The following is a 7,195-nucleotide window of genomic DNA, read 5'->3' as shown; positions in this document are numbered from 1 at the left end:
GTTTTTCCTGTGGTCATGTATGGATGTGAGAGTTGGACTGTGAAGAAGGCTGAGTGCCAAAGAATTGATGCTTTTGAACTGTGGTGTTGGAGAAGACTCTTGAGAGTCCCTTGGACTGCAAGGAGATCCAACCAGTCCATTGTGAAGGAGATCAGCCCTGGGATTTCCTTGGAAGGAATGATGCTAAAGCTGAAAATCCAGTACTTTGGCCACCTCATGCGAAGAGTTGACTCATTGGAAAAGACTCTGATGCTGGGAGGGATTGGGGGCAGGAGGAGAAGGGGACGACAGAGGATGAGATGGCTGGATGGCATCACTGACTCGATGGATGTGAGTCTGAGTGAATTCCGGGAGTTGGTGATGGACAGGGAGGCCTGGCGTGCTGCAATTCATGGGGTCGCAAAGAGTCGGACACGACTAAGCGACTGAACTGAACTGAACCTGGGTTATGGGTCTTATGACTATATGATGACTTTGCCCCTCCTATCAGTTTATTGTGATTCCTTCTTTATATCTTTTGTTGTCATTCAGTTGTTCAGTCCCTAAGTCATGTCCAATTCTTTGCAACCCCATGGACTGCAGCATGCGAGGCTTCCCTGTTCTTCACTATCTCCCAGAGTTTGTTCAAACTCATGTCCATTGAGTTGGTAGTGCCATCCAACCATTTCATCCTCTTTCTCCCCCTTTTTCTCTTGCCCTCAATCTTTCTCAGCATCAGGGTCTTTTCCAGTAGGTCAGCTCTTCACATCAGGTGGCCAAAGTATTGGAGCTTCAGGTTCAGCATCAGTTCTTCCAATGAATATTCAGGGTTGATTTTCTTTAGGATTGACTGGTTTGATCTCCTTGCTGTCCAAGTGACTCTCAAGAGTCTTCTCCAACACCACAGTTCAAAAGCATGAATTCTTCAGCATTCCGCCTTCTTTTATGGGCCAACTCTCACATCCATACATGACTAGTGGGAAAACCATAGCTTTGACTAGATGGACCTCTGTGGACAAAATGATATCTCTGCTTTTTAATATGCTGTTTAGGTTTGTCATAGCTTTTTTCCCAAGGAGCAAGTGTCTTTTAATTTCATGGCTGCAGTCACCATCTGCAGTGATTTTGGAGCCCAAGAAAAGAAAATCTGTCTCTATTTCCACTTTTCCCCCATCTATTCGCCATGAAGTGCTGTGATCAGATGCCATGATCTTCTTTTTTTGAACGTTGAGTTTTAAGTCAGCTTTTTTACTCTCCCCTTTCACCTTCAACAAGAGGCTCTTTAGTTCCTCTTTGTTTTCTGCCATTAAAGTGGTATCATCTCCCTATCTGAGGTTGTTGATATTTCTCCCAGCAATCTTCATTACAGCTTGTGAGTCATTCAGCCCAACATTTCACATGATACTCTGCATATAAGTTAAATAAGCAGGGTGACAATACCTGTTGTATTGTCAGCGATGTACTCTTTTTCCAATTTTGAACAAGTCAGTTGTTTCATGTCTAGTTCAGTTGCTTCTTGTCCTGCATACAGGTTTCTGAGGAGACAGGTAAGGTGGTCTGGTATTCCTATCTCTTTAAGAATTTTCCACAGTTTAATGTGATCCACGCAGTCAAAGGCTTTAGCGAAGTCAATGAAGCAGAAGTATATATTTTTTGAAACTCCCTTCCATAATCCAACAGATGTTGGCAATTTGACCTCTGGTTCCTCTGCCTTTTCCAAACCCAGTTTTGTACATCTGAAAGTTCTTGGTTCACGTACTGCTGAAGCCTAGCTTGAAGGATTTTGAACATGATCTTGCTAGCGTGTGAAATGAGTGCAATTGTATGGTAATTTGAACATTCTTTAGCATTGCCTTTCTTTGAGATTGGAATGAAAACTGACTGGGCTTTTCCAGTCCTGTGGCCACTTCAGAGTTTTCCAAATTTGCTGACATATTGAGTGCAGCCATTTAACAGCATCATCTTTTAGGATTTGCAATAGCTCAGCTGGAATTCCATCTCCTCCACTTGCTTTGTTTGTAGTAATGCTACCTAAGTCCCAGTTGACTTCACACTCCAGGATGTCTGGCTCTAGGTGAGAGACCACACCATTTGGGTTTTCCAGGTCATTAAGACCTTTTTTGTACATTTCTGTGTATTCTTGCCACCTCTTCTTAATCTCTTCTGCATCTGTTGGGTCTTTGTGGTTTCTGTTCTTTTTCATGCCCATCTTTGCATGAAAAATTTCCCTTGGTATCTTTAATTTTCTTGAAGAGATCTTTAGTCTTTCCCATTCTATTGCTTTCCTCTATTTCTTTTCACTGTTCACTTAAGAAGGATTTCTTATCTCTCCTTGCTATTCACTGGAACTCTGCATTCATGTGGGTATATCTTTCTCTGTATCTTTAGTTGTAGAAAATCTTTTTCTATTAGATTCCAGTCTTTCTCATCAACAGTTGCTTGTAAGTGGTTGTAATTTTGGTGTGCCCACAAGAGGAGGTGAGTTCTGGATATTTCTAGTCCATTATCTTATTCCCAGAATCTTCTCCAGAAGAAATGTTTTTTAAAAGTTCCTCAGGCTAAAGGAAAATGATACCATAAAGAAACTAAGATCTTCACAAAGGCAAGAAGGGTGTCAGAAATGGTAAATATTTGAGTATATATAAAAGATCTTTTCCTCCTTTTATTATCTTTAAAAGATAATTGACTGTCACCCACAAAATAATAATAAATGTATCCCAATATGAAGAATGGAGAAGGCAATGGCACCCCACTCCAGTACTCTTGCCTGGAAAATCCCATGGATGGCGGAGCCTGGTAGGCTGCAGTCCATGGGGTCGCTAAGAGTCAGACACGACTGAGCGACTTCACTTTCACTTTATATGAAGAAACTTATGACCATCTATTTTTCCCTCCCCAACTCTTTTAAATATCTGTCATAGATTTTATTTATTTATTTATTTTCTGTCATAGATTTTATTTCTACATTATAAATGTGGATATTCATGAACATGTGCATGCACACACATACACTTATGCATACATAACTTGCAGAATAAAGGAACAAGGTGAATACACCTGGGCAGAACTAGTCTAGCCTTAAAGCATTTGTTTTTCTAGGTCATTAATGGTTAAGTGGACTTGAGTGTTAGAGAGTCAAGGCTGAGTCTAACTCCACCAGTCATAACTATAGAACTCTGAGCAAGAAACGTAACTAGCCAAAACCTAAGTTTACTTATCTGTGAAAGGTGGGTATTGCCTCTTGAGTAGCGTGGGTCTGGATTAACTAAATTACCATATATAAATTGTTAGCATATTGCCTGCCTGGCAAGAGCAAAGACTTGACAAAGGGCAGCCATTATTATCCTAAAGTCAAACATATCCCCACCGTGCCAGATGCCAACTTGGTCAGAGAGCAGTTGATCGAAAAGATATGATGGAACAAGGGAAAGTAGGAGGTGGTAAAATACACTGAAATTTTTCATCTTCCAAAGCAGAATAAAGGAAATCATCTAAAGTTAATAAATCAGTAACAGAGAACTGAGAATGTGTAAGAGTATAATGGTGATCACTAGAAGAATTAGAAACAGAGACTGTTTACGGTGATTGCCTTTGAGAAGTGCAATTGAGGGAAGAGAGAGGTTTTTGTTCTTCATAATGTATCCTTTTATACTGTTAAAAATTTTAACCTGTATTAAATACTGCATAAAACTTCAAAACCTAGTTTTATAATTTAGAGTGTACATATGGAGCAAGGAGAAAGGTTAAACAAATATACCAGGATTTGTGTAAAAATGGAACTTCTTGATTTCCTATTTTTGCACCGCTGAAGGGGAAACTAATGCTGCTTCAGAAAACCAGTACTGGCCTCTGTTACATTGTAGTTGCCAAGAATTGTGTGTGTGTGCGTGTGTGTGTGTGTGTGTGTGTATGCGCGTGGGTGTGTGTGTGTGTCCATACAACTGTTTATAAAGTAAATAATGTTTTATGATTAAACCCTTTGCCTAATTCTTCCTCCCGTGAGGACTTGTACTATTAAAAATTAAAATGCTTAGAAGCAAAGAAAAGCAATTTTTATATTATTAACTAAAGCCAGCCTATTTTCTCTTCTATAGATAACCTCATTATCACACGCCAGCATCCACACCTCTGATTTCTTCCTAACTTACTTCTGTTGTCCAAAGCTGGGGTCTTGGCTAGGACCCTCAGGAAAGGAGTAGCTGGTGTTCATAGGCAATATGTAAAGATCCCCACAAATAACACAGATCTGATTTTAGTCCCTTCCTGAATCCTCTGCTTGTCTGGGCACTCTACTATTTTCCCACCATTCTCTTGCTCATCTGATATATTCCTCTTGGCCCATTAAATCTCATTATTGGGAAAGTTAAGATGCTACAGAGACACCATAAGCTAGAGAGACAGGACACACAGCATCATCGTAGTATAGAATGTAGTCATGGAATGCTGCCATAGTAAGAGCCTTAAGGTCCAAGCCAGGATATACAGTGAAAGAAACCTCTCTAATGAGGTTTTCTTGGAAGCTAGCAATCCTGGTAATTCAGTCTTCTGGATGAGTAATCATCTGGACCATGGACTTCAGCTTCTGATGGCACTGGGTTCTAATCATACCTCTGTCCTCCCCACCAGTGTGACTCCGGCAAGTTGTTTAACATCTCTAAGTCTCAGTTTTTTCATCTGGAAAATGAGGGTAATAATACACACATCTTTTTAAAAAAGAACTTGCTCTCTGGTGTTCTACATGTTATTAACTCAAGTCATTCTCACAGCAGTTGGGTACTATTATTATCCCTTTCTATAGACGTGTAAAACGAGGCTCAGAGGGAGGCTAAGTAACTTGTCTGAAGTCACACAGCTGTTAAGTAAGGCAGACAGGAGAGTATCCAGGCAGTCTGCCTCCAGAGCCCTGCTTTCAGCTATTATGCTAAACTGTCTGATAAAGTTCACCTGAGGATTAAATGAAACGATGCATTTAATAGCACTTGGCATATTTTGAGCATTTAATAAAGAGCAATTATTATAATGAGAGCTGGGTGGAATCCAAGTCCCAAATTATAACAAACTTGGGGGTAAGGTGGATTATACTGTACTTTTATCATATGAAGCCAAGTCTAAAGTTCAGACATCCTTATTCTCAGATCATCTGCAAACAGAAAGCAAGCTCCCACAGGAGCAAACAGGTTTCCTGGGGTACCAGAAATCATTTCTATAGGAGCTGTCTGTTGCTGAGTGGGAACAGAGGAGAGTATTAAAGCAAGGGCTTGACCGAGAAGGAGCGGAGTCCAGGTGGAGCAGGAGGCATGCCAGCCCTGCCCCTGGTGCATTATGGATGGCTGCGGTGGGGGCCTTTAGGATGGGAACCATAAATAGTGGGATCTCTCAAGTAATCAAAGGTTTCCACAATTCTCTGGTAGGAGTAAATCACAGACAACGAGGGAATTTGATAGCTATTAAAACCAGGGTTCTGCAGTTGGCAGGTAACTTTGCAGTCTGAAGAGGTCTGTTTTCTGAGACTGACTGCAATACAGTTCAAGTCAGAGCAAAAGAAGACACCTGGAACTCCATCATGAGTGAAGCCTTAACAGGAGCCATCCTGAGAGCAAGAAAGGGGTCAGAATCCATGCTGGGTAAGCCTCAATGGGTGGCATTCTCCTGGCTCTCATCAAAGGAACTGGTATCTTGTTGATAAGATTTGCCTCTGCCCAGTTTCCCAAGGATTCTCCTTTTGCTGAAAACCCCTTCTAGTTGCCATCAGCCCATTTATCATCCTCACCTTTTGGAGACTCCTGACAATACCAGTAGGACTTCTCTCTCAGGATTTCTTCAACAGAATGAGCTGTAGGTCTAGGAAGGATTTCAGAAGATCAAGTTCAGTCTGTTTTTAAAACTGTAGGTGGGACAACTATGGCCAAATAGGCTATGAAGAAACATTCAGAATCTTTTTCTGTTTAAAGGAACATGGCGGGGAGGGGGGTGCATTCTTAAAAGATAATACATTTATTTATTCACACTTGGATTGCATTTGTGATAAAATAAATGTCTAAAATCTTTAAAATGAAACACAGTAAGTACTTAGAAGATGAAGGGCTACACAGCAAACAGTCTTGAAGCATGACTTTCCTCGGGGACTTCTCCACCTGGTTTTGTTTTCTCAGTCAAACAACAAAAAACGCCTGGAGACTGCTCTTTCTTTAAAAAAATAAATAAATAATGCAAGGAGTTGCTGGAGAAAGTTCCAGCCGTGGTAAGGCCCGCAGGGCTCTGCTCTGCCCAACAATGACTGCTTGGCGACCCAGTCCTGTGACTTCTGAGCTGAGGAAATAGAGATGAAGAGAAGCCAGTGGATGCATTCAGACTCACACAACCACACAGAACACTGTTCTAACCCTCAGGCGAGTGTGTCAAACTGGGAAGGCGCAGGAAGCTACACAAAACTCACATGGTTGGGAACGGTTTTGCATGATGCTAGCTCATGTTAGCATCCTTTTTTTCCCTCCATCATCCCCTACCACATCTCTACGAGGAATGCAGCCTTATCTCTCTTGTTCCCCACTCTACCCCTGCTAGGAATTGTGAATGGTCAGGCATATGCACTCAAACAGCATCAGCTGAAAGAGTTACATGCCAGAATGATACTAAGATCAACATAAATATATTAGGGAATAGAATGGAAAACTGACAAATTTTGAAGCTGGGATGCTGAACTTCAAAGAAACTAAACTTCCCATTTCTGATGAGGGCTTTAAACTCTGTGTCCAGAAATTAGAGATCAAAGCTCACACTTCTTAGCTGTGAGGGACACTTAGATGGAAAAGTTTCAGAAGCCTGGAACATGCAATACCATGATGCTGCTCTTCCTCCTGTTATTTCTTTCTTTAAAAAATATTTATTTATTTATTATTTTTGGCCATGCTGGGTCTTCACTGCTGCACGCTGGCTTTCTCTAGTTGCGGCTACCCTCTAGTTGCCATGCACAGACTTCTCATCATGGCGGCTTCTTGTTGCAGAGCACAGGCGCTTCAGTAGTTGTGGTGCACAGGCTTAGTTGCCCGGTAGCATGTGGGATCTGCCCAGACCAGGGATGGAACCGATGTCCCCTGCACTGGCAGGAGGATAACCACTGGACCACCAGGGAAGTCCTATTATTTCCTTTTTTAAATGCATTATTACCTCTGTATAACTATGAGCCAGAACTTAAGAGAGGGGATGGCCATGTTGG

General features: G+C 41.5%; 1 pseudogene; it reads left to right on the top strand.

Annotated features, from left to right (window-relative positions):
* LOC104990217 overlaps nt 1-5,778 on the top strand; it is a 10,544-nt pseudogene extending 4,766 nt beyond the window's left edge.
* The last annotated feature ends 1,417 nt before the right edge of the window (nt 5,779-7,195 follow it).

This window comes from Bison bison, unplaced genomic scaffold, assembly GCF_000754665.1.
Source record: "Bison bison bison isolate TAMUID 2011002044 unplaced genomic scaffold, Bison_UMD1.0 scf7180017864172, whole genome shotgun sequence".
NCBI lineage: Eukaryota > Metazoa > Chordata > Mammalia > Artiodactyla > Bovidae > Bison > Bison bison.
This window is presented reverse-complemented; position numbering and strand designations above follow the sequence as displayed.